At 51.7% G+C, this 20,305-nt stretch overlaps 1 long non-coding RNA gene across 1 annotated transcript; it reads left to right on the plus strand.

Annotated features, from left to right (window-relative positions):
- The first annotated feature begins 15,168 nt into the window (after positions 1-15,168).
- On the plus strand, positions 15,169-18,443 carry LOC116557674. The gene is made up of 3 exons (XR_004271642.1): positions 15,169-15,261; positions 17,499-17,505; positions 18,432-18,443. It is a non-coding gene; the product is annotated as an uncharacterized LOC116557674 (long non-coding RNA).
- The last annotated feature ends 1,862 nt before the right edge of the window (positions 18,444-20,305 follow it).

Consider the following 20,305-nt stretch of genomic DNA (forward strand, 5'->3'; position numbering starts at 1 on the left):
TGGCAGCCTTCTGGGAGTCTGGCCTCTGAGGCAGCCCCCGATGGAGCTCACCTGCGGCCTCCCCTCCTTCCCTGGGCCAGTCGTCATCTCCCAGCTGACCCCCTGATTGTTGGGTGGTCTTGAGTGCAAAGTGCCACCTCTCCAGCCTTAGTGCCTCCTCCAACCACTGTTTAGGTCCTGAAGGAAAGACAAGCCCACTTGGTTCTAGGGGACTCTGTGGCACCTGCCCCCAGCTCTTCCTGACAACATCCCATGGGCCAGCTATATGACTTGGTTAAGCCCAGACACCCCTTTGAGTCTCTACAGCGTTGTCTGTGAAATGGAGCTAATAGTGTCCATCTCACTGTCACGCTGTTACGAATAAGTGAGACCATGTATGGCAAGTGTCAAGAGTAATTCCCGGCACACAGTTGGTGTCAGAGCTGTGAGCTTTCCCCTCCGAAGAGAAAAAAGGATGCAGCTCTTTGCGAGGGGAAAGTGGTTTGCATGGGAAGCAGGTGATTTCTCCTTGACTTTGAAGCTCAGGGGCATGGAGTGCGGGGCTGCAGCTTCTGGGTGGGGACAGGGGGCAGATAGGAGCCTGCCACCAAGGCTGGAGTTGCGTGTAGTGCCTCACTGCTCTGATCACCACCCCCCGCCCCCACCCACCAGCAGGCCTGGGCCATGTGCTCTGAGAAACAGCAAAATGGCTGGGAGGGGCAGGCAGCCAGCAGATGTTGTACCAGCTATGGGGCCAGTTCCCCTTGTGGCCTTGGTTGGGCAAGGTCTCTCCTCCCCCCAGTAATTTTCTCCGACTTGGGAACATGGGAGTGCAGAGAGAAAGGGGTTGGAAGCACTGGACAAGGCCTGTAACCTTTCCAAGCCTTCATTTCCCCAGCTGTCAATGGGGGTGAGGAGTGCGCCTCCTTTTAGGGGCTGTGATGCTGAGGATGCTGATGACATGGGTGCCTGGCACATGGTAGGCCTCCCAAATGTGAGCTAGAATGATTACTTCTGTCACAATCGCAACTGTAGCTTTTGCAAGAGGAAGGCCAGCACTGGTGGGGACGTGGGATGTGGGCCTGCTCCAAGACTCTGCTCGAACGTGCAGAGAGTGGCACAGCCATTCTGCAGAGATGCGAGGTGAGTGACCCCCGTACCCACCCTGTGTGCAGGGGTCCTTTCCTAGAAGTATTCTAATGGTGAGGGGCATGTACCAGGATGCCCCCCTTGGAGGTGCTGGTGAGGGTGGGGGGGTGGTGAGAGGTGGTGGATGTGCCCCATGGAAGCTGAGCAGCAGCCAGGACCAAACAGACACAGCAGCCCCGAGGGACGTGAGAACCAGCCAGCTGAGCAGAGAAGTGCAGGGAAAAGCACGGAGCTACTACTCAGCGCTGCTTCTGCACGTTGGAACCGCACGCAGACAAAACATCAAGAGCCAGTCTGTCGAGCGCATGCCATAGAACTGAGCACATCAGACACGTGGGCAGGGCCGCCCCTTGTAGGGAGGGAGGGGGAAGGGGCTCCAAGCAGTGAGCCAGGGGCTGTGCCTGCTCCAGTAATGCCTGTGAGCTGTGAGCTGAGGCATTGGATTAACGCCACCTTCTGCAACTGAGGTGAAAAAAAGAAAAAAAAAAAAGGATGGAAGGAAGAAAGGCAGGCAGGCAGGTAGGCAGGCAGGTGTGCAGTCTACGATATTGCCTTAGGGCCAGGAAGGGATTTTGGTCCATGTCTGAGGTGGTGGCAGTGGTGAAGGTGTCCCAGAGAACCCCAGTGTTGTCCTGCAAAAGACATGGATAACCACAGCTGGAGAATGCGTCACCCTGGCTTTTTACAAGGACAACGTTTTTCTTTCATGTGCCCTCTCTAGAGACAGGGGCTTTCATTGGGACTGCTGTTCCCATTCTACAGAAGCAGCCACTGAGGCCTGGAGTGCTGGGGTGATCTGAGGCCACACATCAATAAGGGAGTGGGGGTGCCAGTCAGAACTCCAGCCCAGCGTCAGCCTCAGGAATGACAGGGCTTGCCCATGGCTCCATAGCTGGCAAGCGCTTGAAAGAAACCCCAGCCGGCCCTGCCGCCTCCAAATCCTGCCCTTGCCCCCTCGGAGTGGTGGAGCATTCATCTGCATCTAAGCAACCAGCACGGCCAACAAAGCCCCGACAACATGCATGTTTTTCTCCGCAGCTCACTGTACAGGGACAATGGGTATTTACAGCAGTCCTGAAATGCTGCTCGAGCCTCCAAGGCCTTTGGCATCATCAAAGCACAATTAGACAGCGTAGAGAACGGTTTTAGCTTCGAGAGCATTCATCGTATTAGCGGTCTTGGAGAACGGCAAATCCCCATTACTTATAGCAGCCGCTTTACCGAGCTCAGTGCCTGGCCCCCAAATCTGGATAATCCCTATGGATTCTTTTGAACCCCATGGATCCTCCTGCCTCAAACTCCTCCAGCCCTGTTTTTGGCTCCTGTTGCTTGCGGGAAACATCCAAAGTCTTCACTGTGAGGGTTAAGCCCAGGTCTCCAGGCAGCCACCTTGTGTCTCCAGCCCAAAGGTAGCAGGCCTGCTGTTCTTAGAGCAGGGCAGAGGCAGGCCCTGGCAGCCCCCCTACCCCACGCAGGCCTTTGCCCTGAATGTTGTACCTCTTTGGGGTGCCGTCCTGCTCACTCACTTTTGTGGGTCAACTCAGACATCTCCCCATGGGCAGAGTTCACCCATGCAACCAGGGGCTGAGTCATATCCGCTGCACCTCTGCGGTGGACAGGAAGGCTTCTGACCCCTCCCCAGCCGGAGAACTGCTCTAGGACTAAGCACAGCCCTTGCTCACCTGCCCCTCCCCATCCCCCCACCTTCTGCCTTCGCACAGGCAACTGCGGAACAATCCTCTCATGACCTTTTCTGGACACAAGATAACTTCCTGTTACCCAGGAGGATGGCGAGGTTCCTTTTCTATTGAGCTGGCTTCAGGGACTCCTGGATACAGCTGTGCAGAGAAGCTAGGATGACACCAGCATGTGACGGGGTTCCGGGGGGTCCGTGCCTTGAGCAGGAACCCCCAAGGCAGAGCCTGAGGCCGAGCTTGAGGGCAGCTTTATTTGGGAAGTAGCCAGGGGGCATAGTGGACGTCAGGGGAGAAACAGAGGAAGGAGGGGAGCCCCCACTGTGGGCACTGGCTGCTTGGCCCACAGAGTTCTCTGGGAGGCTGTGGCCATGTCTTAGGCTCCTCTGCCCCGATGTGAGAGGGAGCAGGCATCCCCACCTCTGTTCTGTTGTGCTGGGAAGAAACTTTGGGTTGACACGTGTAATGCAAAGTGGGTTTCTATGGAGAAGACCCTGGGGGGAGGGGCAGGAGGTGAGACAAGGGGGCTCCTGATGCCCTGTCAGGTGTCCCCAACTGCAGGTGAGTGGAGCCTCATGTGCAGCTCGTGACTGCAGTTGTGGCTGGAATAACAGGTGCCCCTAGAGCGTCTCCAGTGCTGTCCAAGGTGTTGCCCTGTGCTGTGGGTCCCAGCTGCTTTACTTATTCTAAAAACTATTACAGAACACTTGGAAAATACAGAAGAGCCTAGAAAAGGAAATGAAAATGACCTGCAGTTCCACTCACTAGGAACGACCCCAGTGAAAACTTTGTTGCATTTCTTTCCATCTTTTTTCTCTGCATATGCAGACTGTGCACATAGTCATATGTGTGTGTGTCTGTAGCTGAGACTATGCAGATTTTACAGGATTATCATAGATTTTCTTCAGCGTTTCCCATTTCTGCTCTGCTCTTTCTCTGCATGGGGCTGATGGCTGCCCCTGTAATCCCCTGGACACCTCGCGGCCATGCATCAACACTGGTCTCCTCTGAGACCGTCCCTGCTGACCAGCCCTACAGAGATGTCAATGACTCTGTTGTGAGCAAGACTCTCCCACTGTGGGTTGACACATCTGCATCTTTACCTGACTGGACTCCAAGCTCAGGGGTCTAGGCGGCAGTCCACCTGCACTGCTCTAACAAGTAAGAAAATGTATCAAAATTGTCAAGAATAACTGTTGGCGTGGAGTGGTGACAGAGTGGTTAGTATCTGCTACTGAAAGAGGAGAGGGATGTAATTACTTGGATGGGGCAAAGTGGGTCTTGCTCATTGGTCTGTCTCAGTGTCCACCATGGGCCTCAGCATACAACGGGCAGTCAATAAATGTCTATTGACTAAGCAGAGCCACAATGTGTGTCATGGACTATTGCAAACGACAGAAACACAACGCAGACTAGGCAAAAACAAACAGGCTTCCAAAATGAGGAACTCCATGTGTGGCTCTGGCCTCAGGTACTGCTGAGCGCAGGAGCTCAGGGTATTACAGGGACTCGGTCTTTTTCCATCTCTGGGTCTCTGTGCCTCTGTCTTGGCTTTCTGCACGTTCGGCTTTCCCTGTCCTGCGGCGGGGCTGGGACTGGCCCCTCCGCCACACTGAATGTGGTGGTTTCCTATAGGAAAGTGGGCTCAGGGAGGGAGGGAAGGAGGAAGGCAGGCAGGCAGGCAGGCAGGCAGGCAGGCAGGCAGGCAGTGCTGGGTAAAATGCAAGCCAGTTCCATTAAAATGTCTGGCTCAGGACACAGATTCAGGTGAGGAACCGCACTGCATGTCCAAGGAAGTGTTTGTAATGGCCACTGCGCGCCTGGAGTCCAGGCCAATCAGCAGCCACCTACCGTGCTGGCAGGGGATTGGCTGTGGAGAGTCACGTGGCCCAGCCGCGGCCAATGAGATGGAGGGCGCCCTGAGCCCTTTTCCCCGCCCCGAGGGTGCGCTGCGCGAGGCCTCTTCCTTCGCGCAGGGCGCGCGGCCTGCCGGCCATGGCGGAGAGGCTGCTGCCATCTTGCCCGCAGCCGGTGGACGGCGCCAGCTCGGAGGAGTCCGGGAGCAGGACGCGGGGCCAGGGCCCACATCCCAAGGCGCCCACAGCTGCCAGGAAAGCCGTTGGAATCCGAGGCAGCCGGCGCTTGAGGCAGGAACCACCCTAATTGATAACAGCTGTCACGTTTTCTGCGGCCCGGAACGGAACGAAGACGTCTGTTTCACAATTTACCAGCGGAGTTCATGAGCTTTGACAGCTCGATCGTATTTCCAGAAGTTATAAAAATGTTTCTCCTCTGGGAACGCGGGTGCTGGTTCGCGCCACCCCTGCTCGCCCCTCGGCGCCGCCCTCCAGCCTTGGGGAAGAAAGGGTTCTGCTGCACAGATGGCGTCCCCAAGATGTGCAAATCATATTTATGTGAAAGGAATCCCATTTCCTTATCGACCCGCGTAGGACTGCACAGACGCTCCGACCGGCAGACCTGGCGGAGCCGCGGCCCAGTCCAGCCACGGCAGGGCTCCCCGAACTTCCAGCTAAGGGGTCACCGAGGCTGGGGGACCTGCCACGGCCGTCCCTGGGCCCAGCCCGGACTGAGGGGTGGCCGAAATGTGTGCTGCAGCCCATTGGACTTTGGATTGGGTAGGGGGGAGGGACAGATGCGTGGACTGTGGTTTTTGGACGGACGGATGGAATGATGGGTGGAGCTTCCTGAGCCAAGTTATCCGATTCCGGGAGAAGTGGTCAGAACTGGCGCTGGTTCTTCTAAGGGTATCACAGCATTTTTGCCTGGACTTCAAGGAAGGAGCGTCCCCCACCCCACCCCGAGTTCTGGATACTGTCGGTCGTCTCAGGTGAGGATTCGGTTTGCTAACCCAGGGCCCAGCACCCTCACGCAGCTGCCCCAGGCTCTGTTCCAACAGGCTGGGGAGGAAGGAGAGAAGAGGGAGGCGTGGGACCTGAGCGTGGAAGGCTGTGGCTTTGAGTAAAAGGGGCCGGGTGTGTGTGCGGTGTGTGCGGGTGTGCCAGCTTGTGTGTGGGCATGCGGGTGTGTGCACGTGTGTGGGAGAGGTGTGTGTGCCTGACTCTACACACCTGGCCCGTGTGTCGTCTGTGATTGCTCGTCTGCATGTAGCCTGTGTGTGTGTCCGCGTGTGACGCTGGGACCACACTGAGCATGGGGGCCGTGTGCTCAGAAATGCGGGGGCTGTGGTGTCCTTGCTGTCTGCTCTGCGTGAAAGGGAAACTCTTCAAGGTTCTGAACTCCACATCTTAGATCCACTTACGTCTAAATAATCAGAATTCTTTGTCTGCTACAGGCTCCAGGAGCTGTTTCTGAATTTCTGAAAACAAGAAGCCACAGGTAGGCAGCTGAAAGTCACCCCAGCCTCAGAGGAGGGCTGTTTGGAGGATGGGGGTGGGTCTGCTGACTAGCCCAGGTTTGGGATGGGAGTGGCGGCTCCTAGTTCCCAAAGCCTTAGCCCTCAGCTGCAGGTTCTCCCAGTTTTGGGAGGGCTCAGGTCCTCCCGTGTTGGCAGGGGCTGTCAGTCCAGGGCCTCCCACTGATCCTCTTACCTTGGGTCCTGGGGATCCCCTATATTCCTAGACCCTGTAAGTCTTACACTGTTCCCGTGGTTCTCAGCATTCTAGTGCTCCCTGACTGTTTCCCTTAGATTGCCAGGTGGTGACTGGATACATGGGCTAAGTGAAGACACCTGCCACGTGCCACAGATAGATTCCTGCTGCGGTCAGAGTGAGCCTTTTTTTTTTGCCCAGGCTGGAGTGCAGTGGCATGGTCATTGTAGCCTTGATCTCCTGGGCTTAAGCAATCCTCCTGTCTCAGCCTCCCAAGCAGCTGGGACTACAGGTATGCATCACCACACCCGGCTAATTTTTTGATTTTTTTATGGAGATGGGGTTTCACTTTGTTGCCCAGGCTAGTCTCCAACTCCTGGGCTCCAGTAGTCCTCCTGCCTTGGCCTCCCAAAGTGCTGGGATTACAGATATGAGCCACTGTGCCCAGCCCAGAGTGAGCCTTTGAATGGGTTTGGCAGGACATCTTGCTGAGCAGCCAAGGCAGGCCCTCCGCCATGGTAATAGCAGCCAGCCTTCCGCGAGCACTTACTCTGTGCAGCCTGCTGCCTGCATTCTCTCCCACAAATGCTCACAGTCACCTTAGCGGGCAGGTGCCAGGTCTGGGCTCTGAACAAGCCAGATCCGCATGACTCCCATCTTCTGTTCTGCCAAAATCCCTGCCCCACAACCCCCCCACTGCAGGATGCTCCATTTCTTGCCTACCCTATTCCTTCCACATCTCTGAGACTTTTTCCCTCACACTGTATCATGGGGCAAAGCCATGATCCAGTGTTGGCCCGCCTGGATCCCAGGTGGAGACCACTCTGACTGAGGCCTCTCTCTGTGCAGTGCTGTCTAAGGGAGATTTTTTCTTTAGACCAGCTCCTCCAGCCTGACTTGGTGGTGTCCAGCATCCTGGCCTTGAGCCTGGTGTGGAGCAGGGACCCAGGACACGTGGGAAGAATCAGGTTGGCCCTGAGACATTCCAGACAAAACTAGTGCCACCAGACCTCCAAGAGCCGGCCGCCTCGAGGGCAGGGCTCGGAGTCCACTGTCTTGCCCGGGACCCTGTGCTCTCTGCAGCTGGCCACCTGATCAGACGCTCCCCTCCTTGCTATGTGGCACAAGGTGTAAGGAGCCCCAGAAGCCCCCAGGATGACGTGCGTTGAAGGGAAGTTGAAGGGAATTACATTCACCCAAATTATGGCTGTGGAAAGAAAGTCATTAGGTAAAGAAAAGCCCTTTTCCCTCCAAGAGGAAAAGGAACCTTGCAGGGATGTCTCCAGCCCAGCATTGCAGAAAACCTCTTTCCACTTGTATCAGGCCCGAAGCATGCCAGACTCTGAGTGACAGCCCCCAGGTCACTGCTCTGCTTTCTTCCCGCCTCTGTGTGCTTTAGAACATCCCACTTATTTATAATTTTTCTCTTACAAGTGCTGTTGCTCACCTCTGCTGCCAGCCGGGGGCTGCAGGGATGGAGCAGGAGAAGGCTGGAGTGGGCATTGCGTCCCGGCTCCAGCTGGATTGCTGGGTGGCACTGTCCCAACAGCATGCATGCGTCAGGCATCCCCCGTAAGAGGAGGGTCTTGGCATACTTCTTTCTAAGCTTCTTTTTACTTAGGCATCCAAAGACAATTTATAACTCTAGGAACCGTGCTGAGCTCCCTCTTCCTGATAGCCACTGGCTGCTTTTCCTTCTCAGATGGGCTGGACAATATTTGAAGGAATGTAACATGATTATTGCTACAAAAACAGACACATAGACCAATGGAATAGAACAGAAACTTGACTTCACACCTACAACTATCTGATCTTCAACAAACCTGGTGAAAAGCAGTGGGGAAAGGACTCTCTATTCAATGAATGTTTCTGGGATGACTGGCTAGCCATACGCAGAAGATTCAAACTGGACCCCTTCCTTCTATCATACACAAAAATTAACTCAAGATGGATTGAAGACCTAAATGTAAAACTCAAAACTATAAAAGTTCTGGTAGACAGCCTAGGCAGTACCATTCAGGACCCAGGGGTGGGCGAAGATTTCATGATGAAGATGCCAAAAGCAATTGCAACAAAAGCAAAAATTGACACACGGGATCTAAGTAAAGAGGTTCTGCACAGCAAAAGAAACTCAGCAGCGTGAGCAGACAACTACGGAATGGGAGAAAATTTATGCAAACCATGCAACAAAGGTCTAATATCCAGCATCTATAAGGAACTTAAACAGATTTATAAGAAGCACAACCAACCCCATTAAAAGCGGGCAAAGGACATGAACAGACAATTTTCAAAAGAAGAATACATGTGACCAACAATCATATGAAAAAAAGCTCAACATCACTGATCTTTAGAGAAATGCAAATCAAAACCACAACGAGATGCCATTTCACACCAGTCAGAATGACCATTCTTTTTTTTTTTTTTTTTTTTTTTGAGATGCAGTCACTCTGTCACCCAGGTTGGAGTGCAGTGGCATAATCTCAGCTCACTGCAACCTGTGCCTCCTGGGTTCAATCAATTCTCCTGCCTCAGCCTCCTGAGTAGCTGGGTCTACAGGCGAACCACCACCCCCTGCTAATTTTTGTATTTTTAGTAGAGACAGGGTTTCACTGTGTTGGCCAGGCTGGTCTTGATCTCCTGACTTCGTGATCCACCTGCCTCAGCCTCCCAAAGTGCTGGGATTACAGGCGTGAGCCACCGTGCCTAGCAACCATTCTTAAAAAGTCAAAAAAAAAAACAACAACAACAACAACAACAACAAAAACAGATGTTGGTGAAGTTGCAGAGAAAATGGAAGTGTTGCTGGGAGGGTAAATTAGTTTGACCGTTGTGGAAGAAAGTGAGGCAATTCCTCAAAGACCTGAAAACAAATACCATTCCATCAAGCAGTCCTGTTACTGGGTCCATACCCTAAGAGATAGAAGTTGTTCTGTAATAAAGACACATGCACACATATGTTCATAGCAGCACTACTCTCAATAGCAAAGACATGGACTCAACCTAAATGCCCATCAATGATAGACTGGATAAAGAAAACGCTACTTATACACCATGGAATACTATGCAGCCATAGAAAAAGAATGAGATCATGTTCTTTGCAGGGACATGGTTGGAGCTGGAGGCCATTACCCTTAGCAAACTAACACAGGAACAGAAAACCAAATGCTGCATGTTCTCATTTATAAGTGGGAGCTAAATGCTGAGAACACATGGACACATAGAGAGGAACAGCGCACACTGGGGCCTCTCAGATGGTGGAGGGTGGGAGGAGGTAGAGGATCAGGAAAAATCACTATTGGGTACTAGCTTAATATCTGGGTGACGAAGTAATCTGTACAACAAACCCTCATGACACGAGTTTATAACAAACCTGCACATGCACCCCTGAACTTAAAAGTTAAAAAAAAAGACTGCAAGGTGATTAAAGAAAAGACTCCTTCTGTAAACAGGTTATTTTCTTAGATGTGTCCTGGCAATTGCAAACACCTCTGACATCTGGAAGCTTCTAGAACGGGGCCATGTTTTTCAAACTGAGACTCCTGGGGAGGACCTGGGAGTCATTTGGAGTGGAGGAAGAGGGGGTGTGCATGGGTTGTGACCCCAGCAGGACAGTGGCAGTGATCGCTGCCTGTCCAGCACTACATGCCAGGCACAGAGGATATCAGTGCCACTATTGTCCCCACTTTTACAGATATGGACCCAGGCACAGCAGAACGAGTCTCCTTACACGGTTCATAAGTGGCAGTGCAAGATTCGACCTTGGCAACGTGGCCCCAGAAACTGAGTGCAGTGGTGACTGTGCTCTTTCCCTAGGAGGGGGAAAGACTTGGGGTTCGGGGGACCATAGCCCTGAGCTTCAGTCCCACCTCTGCAGCTCCCTGGAATGCGAGCCCTATGGACACCCCGTTGAAAGAATCCTGCCTTACAGGGCTCTGTAGGCATTTTCTGGGGGACACCCAGGGGTCTCAGAGCCAGCTGAGGGGATTGCCCATGAGGCTCTGCTGGGGATCACAGCAGAGGGGACAGGGGCTCCAGGAACATCAGCCTCTCCAGGGATCCCAGCTGGCCTAGGAAGAGGGAAAGGGCTTTCAGCCTCAGGGCGGGGTCTGGGCAGCTCTTCTGGCTCCAGGCTGTCTATTCACCCCTTGCACAGATGTGAACACTGAATCTAGGAGGGAAGGAGCTCAGCACACTGACGGTGGCCGCAAAACAGAGCACGTGCTTCACCCACACCCAGGGTAGGCCTCTCCTGATCAGTCATGGCTACATCTAGAAACGTCAAGACTGGCTGCCATGTACTGTCCTGGGACCATTTTGCAGGCAGTGGCTCATTCCGTCCTTATACACCCCGTGAGGCAGGTAGGACCACCCCCATTCACAGGGGAGGACAACTGAGGCCTGGCGAAACAGTAGCTGCTTGTCTCTGCCCTTTCTCCTCGGAGCCTGTGCAGGTGTGTCAGGGGCTTCCCAGGCTCACAGCTCAGTGGCTCTCCAGCAGCGTCAGAGGAGTGGCTTGAACACCCTCCTTGGACATGTCTGTGGGTGACACTGAGTGCAAGACACCCCAGGTGTCACAGCGGGGAGGTGTCTGGTCTAGGGTCAAAGGTGATCATCGAGCCAATTTCAAAGCCCTCAGACCCTATCTGGGGGCACCCAGGGGTTGTGGGGTTCACCTGTTATTTCCTTTTCCTTTGACTCATCTGAGGGTGGGTGCTGCAAGCTGGTAGAAGCAAGGCTCACTGGCAGTGGGTTGGTGAGGGTGGCACATATTCTGAAAAGGAAGTGCTAGCCCTCAGGACTTCAGGTGCAGCCCAGGCAGACATGTGAAATCACTTGGACTCGGGGACAATGTCCAGGGTGCTAGGCAGGGTAGTAAATGCAGTCAGGCCTGCCCTTGGGAGCTCAGCTGCCTGGGGTGGAATCCCAGCTCTGTCTCTTGCCAGCTGGGTCATGTAACGGCCCATGACTTGGTTTCCCCATCTGTAAAATGGGAGTTATAATCAGGTCTTCTTTAGAGTGTTGCTGTGCAGATTCACTTGGGGGGCCCAGCTGCAGAAAGCGCCATGTGCCAGCTTTTCCTGGGGTGAGCTTCTCTGAGCCTGACCGCCCTGACCTTGGCCATGTGCACCACCCTGGGCCAGAAGGGCCTCTCAGACAACCCTGACAACACCAGGGCACCTCCTTTTTGGGAGGGCAGGGCATTGGGATTGGGTTCTGTCTTTTATGCTAAAGGATGGTCTGTTTCAAACATACAGAAAAGTATAACCCATCCATGCCCACTACTCAGGTTCAATTCAGAGCAACGTTTGCTTTTGGTTTTTAAACAGGAAATAAACATTTGATACGGCTGGAAGCCCCTTCCTCGCCGTCGCCCATCCTCCTTCAGAACTCCTTCCCCTCTCGCTGCCTGCGTGAGGCACTCTTTTGAGGTTGATTGCCACCTTTACTGTAGATGTTTTTTAAAAAATTTATTTATTATACTTTAAATTCTGGGGAGCATGTGCAGATCGTGCCGGTTTGTTACGTAGGTATACACGTGCCGTGGTGGTGGTGTGCTGTCTCCATTGCCCGTCATTCCTGTAGATGTTTTTATGTATTTACCGTGTATATCCATAAATACATTTTAGATTATTTTTGTGCTTTTTCATCCACATCAGTTTGCACATATCCTCTTGCTTTTTCCACTCCACATTAATATTCTTTTATTGAGGTATCATTCACACAACATAGAATTAACCATTCTAAAGTGTATGCTTGAGAGGCACCCAGCACATTCACAACGCTGTGTGACCGTGGCCTCTATGTAGTTCCGAAAGATTTCTGGCACACCCAAAGGAGACTTCAGGCAATTAAGCAGCATACCGGCCCCGACCACCTATCCCCTTTTAGACAACTGCCTATCTGCTTTCTGTCACTGTGGATTTCTCTCTGCTGGAAATTTCATATCAATGGAGTCATCCAACAGCCACGTGATACCTTCGAGCCTCACCCAGGGTGGGGTGTGTTGATCCAGCTTCTTCACCCTAGCTGCTGTGAGGAGTCCACTGCTGTAGATCACAGGTGAACACCTATGCCCACCCCCCTTGCAGGTCATTCCAGGGCCTCACCAGTGGGGGGGCTTCTCCTTGTGCTCCTGGGGAAGGTCCCCGGTCCAGATTCTTTGCTTTCCTAATGCTGCATAACAGACCACGATAACTCAGTGGCTTAAAGCAACCTGTTATTATTTCTCCTGCTTTTGTGGCCTAACTGGGCTTAGCGGGCTGTTCTTCTGCTGGTCTCACTCACAGTCAGATGGTGGCTAGAATGGGAGGCTCAGGACAACGTTAGGATGGCTGGGCCTCTCACCCTCTCCCTGTGGCCATTCCAGCAGAGTAGCTGGCCCATTCATGGGGACTCTGGGCCCCAGAAGTATAAAATCAGAAACTGTCAAGCCTCCTTGTGGCCTGGATCCAGACATCCAGCCTGTGCCTTCCCCTGGTTAAAGCAAGTCACAAGCTCACCCAGCACCAATGTGGGAGGGGCCCACCCATGCATGGCTACTGGGGGCCATCCCTGAGGACCAGCCCCCAAACTGGGCTACGGGGCTCAGAGGAGCTTCACCAAGTCCTGGGTGTGGACGCTTCCAGTGTCCTAGAATGCCGCTGGGCTGTTCTCTCAAGCGAGTCTCCCAAGCGAGGCTGTCCTGCGCTCCAGCTTCGCCGTGTCTTGGACCCTTCAGTTTCCGCTGTTTGGTGCGGAATGTTTGCCGTTGTCATTTTGTTTGTTTCTCTGTGATTCTTAGTGAAGGTGTATGAATTTCCTGTTGCTGCTGAAACAAATCAGTACAACTTAGTGGCTTAAAGGAGCATAGATGCTGTCAGTTCTGGAGGCCAGAGGTCTGACACGGGTCTCATGGGGCTAAGTCAAGGTGTCAACAGGGCTGCACCCTCCTGAAGACTTTAGGAAAGAATCTGTTTCTTCTCCCCTCCCAGCTTCTTGAGACGCTATCTTTCCTTGGCTTATGCCTCCTTCCTCCATCTTCAAAGCCAGCAGTGCACTGTTTTAAAATCTCTTTCCTCTGCTATCGAGACTTCTGTGGTGACACTGAGCCCACCCAGGTCATCAGGGATCCTTGCTCCATCTCAAAGTCCACTTCATCACATTGGCAAAGTCCCTTTTGCCATACGCGGTACATATTAATAGCTTCTGGGGAAGAGAATGGGACATCTTTGTTGAGTGCACAAGGCAGGTGGCCCGTCATGTGTGTTTGTGGGTCACTCCCTTTTCCACCTTGGGCAATTTCACTCTGTCCGTCTTTCTACTGTGTTGAAGACATTCACCGTGTGCAGACATCCCTGGAATCCTGGGGGATTGACTCCGGGCCTCCCACAGATACTGACATCCACAGATGTTCAAGTCCCTGGTCTAAAGGGGCATGATGTCTGCTGTGACCTGTGCACATCCCTCCTAGACTTTTAATCATCTCTAGATTGCAGTAGACAATATAATGTAAATGCTATGTGAGTAGTTGTTAAAGGGTATTTTTCAAACTTGTATAATTTATTTATTTGGCAATGGCATCTCACTCTGTTCCCCAGGCTGGAGTGCAGTGCGGTGATCCCGGCTCACTGCAACCTCCACCTCCTTGGCTCAAGCATTCTCCTGCCTCAGCCTCCCAAGTAGCTGGGATTACAGGCACCTGCCACCACACCTGGCTAATTTTTGTATTTTTAATAGATACAGGGTTTCACCACGTTGGCCAGGCTGGTCTTGAACTCCCGACCTTAGGTGTTCTGCCTGCCTCAGCCTCCCAAAGTGCTGAGATGACAGGAGTGAGCCACTGCAGCCGGCCTATTATTATTATTTATTAAAAATATATTTTTGATTCTCAGCTGATTGACCCTGAGGATGCAGAACTATCCGGATATGGAGGGCCAGCTGCATATCCTCCTGTGGCTTATGTGTGCCGGGAATATGCTTCCAGTGTTGGCTTTATCCTTTTCTAACAAACAGGGAAACAACCGGCACCCTCAGATGGAGTATTTGAGGAGAATTTAACCAGGGACTAACGGCAAAGGTTCAGAGAAACCAACAGGGCTGCCGCAGTCCCCCGGCAGGCACCTGGCCACAGCGCTGACATCCCCAGGTCTGGAGGGAGACAGAGCCACGTGCAGAAAGCTGCCCAGCTGGTCTTAGGCATGCCCACATGATGCTGTCGGAGGTCCCTGGGACTAAGATTCCTCACCTCGTCCTTCTCAGCCTTGCAGCCTCCTGCCTGGGCTCCTGCTGGCCAAGTCCAAGCCCTCCCATGGGGCCCATGGAAGAGAGCTGCAGCTGGAGAGTCCAGACGGCCACCTGCCTCCCAGGGCAGAGAGCAGGCTGCAGAGGCAGCAGAGGTGACCACGGGCCTGCAGGGACAGGGTGAACACCAGTGCCTGACCCAGCTTTGTGATAGCATCTTTTGTTGCAGAGAAAATGTCAGTTAGGTCATATAGCAATATTTCCTTTGGGAGTGCTTTTTCTTTTGTTTTAAATAGGAAAATTTTCCCTATCCTAAAATTGTGTAAGACCATGAATACATTATTTAAAAAAATTGTGTATGCACATACAATTTTTTATATACACACAATTTATTATATATATGTGTGCATGTATATATATACTTTTCAATTGTGGTAAATTGAAAATCCCCAGAACTGTCTTCATCTTACGGAACTGAAACTCTATACCCATTAAACCACTGTCCACTCTCCCTTCTCTCTTTGCCCCCACCCATGGCAACCACCATTCTACTTTCTGTTCCTGTGAATTTCACTACCCTAAGTACCTCATATAAGTAGAATCATACTGTATTTGTCCTTTTGTGTCTGGTTAATTTCACTCAGCATAACGTCTTCAATAGTCATCTACGTTGTAGTCTGTGTCAGGATTTTCTTCCTTTTCATGGCTTAATAATATTCCATTGTATGGACAGACCACATTTTGTTTATCCATTCACCAGTCAATGGACACTTGGATTGTGTGCTAGGCGGTTCTTGCATTGCTATAAAGAAATACCGGAGACTGGGTAGTTTATAAGAAAAAAGGTTTACTTGGCTCCTGGTTCTGCAGGCTGTACAGAAAGCACAGTGCCAGCATCTGTTTCTGGGGAGACCTCAGAAAGCTTTTACTCATGGGCGGAAGTGAACCAGCAGCAAGCATTTCACATAGCGAAAGCAGGAGCAAGAGAGTGAGGGGTGGGGGATGCCACATTCTGTAACAACCAGATCTCATGAGAACTCACCCCCATTGCAAGGGCATCAGCCAGCCATGAGGGATCTGGCCCATGACCCAAACTCCTCCCACCAGGCCCCTCCTCCAACATTGGGATCACAGTTCGTCATGACATTTGGGCAGGACATTCAAACCGTATCTGCTTGCTCCCACATTAAGCTGCTGTGAACAATGCTGCTCTGAGCGTGAGTGTACAAATATCTCTTCAAAACCCTGCTTTCAATTCTTTTGGGTTTATACCCAGAAGTAGAATTGCTGATCATATGGTAATTCTATTTTTAGTTTTTTGAGGAACCTCCATACTGTTTTCTATAGCACCATTTTACATTCTCACCAAACAGTGCACAGAGTTTCAGTTTCTCCACATCCTCCCCAACACTTATCTTCTGCCTTTTTAAAGAATATAGTAGCATCCCAATGGGTGTGAGGTGGTATCTTGTTGCAGCACGTAGATATTCTTCTATGCATTTTTCTAGGAGTTAGAGCAGTTTGTTGTTCATATTCAGGTCTTCATCCATGGGCTACTTACTTCTGAGGATTGCGTGGGATTCCTCCACTGTGCTTTTCTCCTCACCGGTCCCAGTGAGATTTACGGAGCAGCCCTTCATTCCCACTGATGGCAGACAGCCCTCCATTGCACGCTGTGCTCCCACATGCTGACGAGCCTCTCTGTGGGCTCTGCTCTATCCTGTGGTCTCCCTATCTATCCTGTGTGGTGCTGGGCCTCCTCATTCTGACTTTAAGCCTCTCTGTTCCCTTATGCTGGACTTGGCAGAATGTTTTTTCCAAATGTGGCAACCACTGTCTGTCCTGTTCCTCGTGCTCTTCCACAGTGTGACCTTGGCACTCCTTCTATCAAATGGGTGTCCATGCCCCCTCCCTGGAGCCAGGCAGACCCCTCTGACTGCCCGGACAAATGGAATTTTCCAAAATGATGCTCTGTAACTGCTGAGGCTTAGTTGTCACAATGTCACTCATGGATTCTCTTGGGTTGCTCACACAGAGGGCAAGCTGACCTGTGGGCAGGAAGCCAGGTCACCTGGAGAGATACCATGTGGGTATTCTTCAGGCCTAAGGAGTTTACAGCTGACAGCTGGCCACAGCCACCAGAAGTGTGAAGCCCTCGAGATGACACCAGCCCAGCAGCCATCCAACTGCAACTGCGAGAGAAAGCTCAGGCAAGAACCGCCCAGCAGAGCCCTGTCAGTCTCCAGAACTTCAAGGAGTGATGATAACATAAGTGCTATTAGTTTAAGCCACTGTGTTTCGGGGTGATCCATTGCATGTGAATAGATAACAAAAACACTGACCTTATTTTTCTTCATAGCACTTTTAAACTATTTGATGTTGATTAGTTATTACTGCCCAAAGCTTATCTGTTTATTATTGTTCTCCCCTAAGCTGAGTGTGACCTCCATTTGGGTGGGACTTTGCTGGTTCTGTTTCCTGTGGAGCAGGAATCATGACTGGCTCATTTTAGGCCTTGATTAAATATTTGTCGAAAGAAGGAATGGGTGCATAATTTCTCTTCAATTGTTTCCTCGCCAAAATTTCTCCAGTCTACACTTGGTCCTACTCTTTTCTGTGAATGCTGGGATACACTTGTAAACAACCCTCTTGGGATTTTGTGTGGAATTGCATTGGATTTAGAGATGAATCTGGAAAGACCAACAGTATGCAAGCTCCTGCAATCAGGGGAACTTTTAAGTGGAATCTTCTCTGGGGCTTCAGTGTATTCCATACAAGAACAGTGCTTTGTGGCTTCTGATTCTGCATTGCCCTTAGAGGAGGATGGGTCCCCAGAGGGACGGCTGTGAAGGTTGGGGTGCAGCCACAGGCAGGGATGGTTAGAGAGGGCTCAAGTGTTTTCTCCAGGGAGGGTGCTGGGGGGCTGGGACCTGCAGTACACATGGAGCAGTAGCCTGGTGCTGCCCTGGCTGCTGTGCACGTGGAGCAGGAGTCTGGCGCTGCCCTGGCTGCTGTGCACGTGGAGCAGGAGCCTGACGTGGAGCAGGAGCCTGGCGCTGGCCTCGCTGCTGTGCGCGTGGAGCAGGAGCCTGGCGCTGGCCTCGCTGCTGTGCGCGTGGAGCAGGAGCCTGGCGCTGGCCTCGCTGCTGTGGATGTGGAGCAGGAGTCTGGCGCTGCCCTCGCTGCTGTGGATGTGGAGCAGGAGTCTGGCGCTGCCCTCGCTGTTGTGGATGTGGAGCTGTAGCGTGGCGCTGCCCTCGCTGCTGTGCACGTGGAGCAGGAGTTTGATGCTGCCCTCTCTGCTGTGCACCTGGAGCAGGAGCCTGGCGCCGGCCTAGCTGCTGTGCACGTGGAGCAGGAGCCTGGCGCCGGCCTCGCTGCTGTGCACGTGGAGCAGGGGTCTCATGCTGCCCTCAGTGCTGTGCACGTGGAGCAGGGGTCTCATGCTGCCCACACTGCTGTGTTTGGCAGCCCTGAGCTCTGCCCAGAGCAGCATGATTGGGCCCAGCCATAAGTGGGGCAGGAAGTTCAGGCCAGAGTACACAGGGCTGTGACCAGGATGGAGCTAGAATCCAGCATCTTACTTCAGGTGATTAGGCCATCATGATGTAACAGCAGCCTCTCAGCACAGATACCCTCCCTCTGGCCCCTCTGCTTACCTGCACAGCACTTTCCCATCTCTCCCTGGGGCCTTCAAGGTAAAGGGTCAACTCCACACAGTGTCTTCCAGCCTCATCTTTTGTCTTCACCCTCTCCCTCTCTGGCCTAGTGGACTTCACTGCCATTGCCCATACCTGCTAGGATGCTCCTCACTGCCAAGGCTTCATACATGTTATTTCTTCCCTTCTGGGGTTCTTCTCCCAATTTTTCTTCATGACACATCATCTCCAGGAAGCCCTCCCTGACCTCCCTCCTTGGTGTTTCCACCTCCCAGGCTTTCTGTATTGTTGATTTCTGTTTCTCCAGCTATCCTGACTGCTCTGTTAGGATGGTACTGGGGACAGGGACAGGCCTGGTGGGCATCAGGGACTTAGCAAGGCTGTAGAGAGTGATGACATTATATGTATTCTCATACATGCTCACTCGTGCACAGGCATGTACATGTTAGACATTACACATCCTCACATGTGAACACACATGCAGACATACATGTACAAAAGCATACATGCACAGACACTTGCACATTACACACATGAACACAGATAACACACACATCACACACAGGCACGTACCTGCATTACAGCTTTGACTGAATGACATGTTTTGCAATTTCTTGGCCTTTGCACACACAGCTACCTCTCCCTGGTACCTTCCTCTGCCCAGCCCTGGCCATGACCTCCCTGAGTCTGGGTGCACTGTGGTGGCGAGTGTCCACAGCTGCTTTTACAGTGCCCAGCCCAGGGACAAGCAAACATCTGCCCACTTCTCCACCACCCTCAGCCCCTGACAACTACCCTTCTGCCCTCTGCTTTGATGAGCTCACCTGTTTTAGATTCCACACAGAAGCGAGGTTGTGGAGTATTTGTCTTCCTGTGTCTGGTTTAATTCACTTAACATGATGTCTTCTAGGTTCATCCATGCTTTCAAAAATGACAGGATTTCATTTTTTTATGGTGGAATAATATTCTATTACATATAGGCATCACGTTTTCTTTATCCATGCATTCAGTGATGGACACTCAGGTTGGTCCTCTATCTTGGCTGCTGCGAATAGTGCTGCAATGAACTGGGAGTGCAGAGCTCTTTGTGGCGTGCTGGTTTCATTCCCTTTGGATATATACCTGGAAGTGAAATTGCTGGATTATAAGCTAGTTCAATGTTTAATTTTTCGAGGAACTTCCATACTCTTTTCTATATTGGCTGCACCAATTTACATTCCCATCAACAGTGTTGCAAGGGTGATCTTCTCTCCATATTCTGGCTGATACCTGTTATCTCTTTTGGTTTTTGACAGCCGTGATAACAGGTGTGAGGGGACAGCTCATTGTGCTTTCGATTTGCATTTTCCTGAGGATGAGTGATGCTGGGCATTTTTTCACATAAGCTCGTCCCTCTGTGCACACAGGGGATTGGCACCAGAAGCCGTGGATTTGCAAAATCTGAGCGTACTGAAGTTCCTCAGTTGGCCCTGTGGAACCCACATATACAAAAAATCAAGTTGGCCCTCTGTATACACAGGTTTCACATCCTGCAAATGCTGTATTTTCTACCTGCGTTTAATTGAAAATAATCTGTGGATAAGTGGACCTTTGCAATTCAAACCTGTATTGTTCAAGGGTCAGCTGTATCTGTCGGTGATTTGTATGTTTTTCTTTTTTGAAAGATACCTATTCAGGTCCTTTGCTCATTAAATTTTGTTTTTTGCTTTAAAGATGGGGTCTTGCCATGTTGCCCAGGCTGATCTTGAACTCCTGACCTCAAGCAATCCCCCTACCTCAGCCTCCCAAAGCTGGAATTACAGGTGAGCCACCACTTTCAACCTTTGCCTTTTCTTTAATTGGGATTGTTTTCTCGCTATTGACTTGTTTGTGTTTCCTATATATTTTGGAGATGAACCCCTCCTCAGATGTATGGTTTGCAGGTATTTTTTCCCACTCCTAGGTTGCTTCCTCCCTGTTGATTGTTTCTTTTGCCTTTTAGTTTGATGCAATCTCCTTTGTCTATTTTTGTTTTTGTTAACTGTGCTTTTGGGGT

This window comes from Sapajus apella, unplaced genomic scaffold (assembly GCF_009761245.1).
Source record: "Sapajus apella isolate SASKATOON/1434 unplaced genomic scaffold, GSC_monkey_1.0 scaffold20, whole genome shotgun sequence".
Classification (NCBI taxonomy): Eukaryota; Metazoa; Chordata; class Mammalia; order Primates; family Cebidae; genus Sapajus; species Sapajus apella.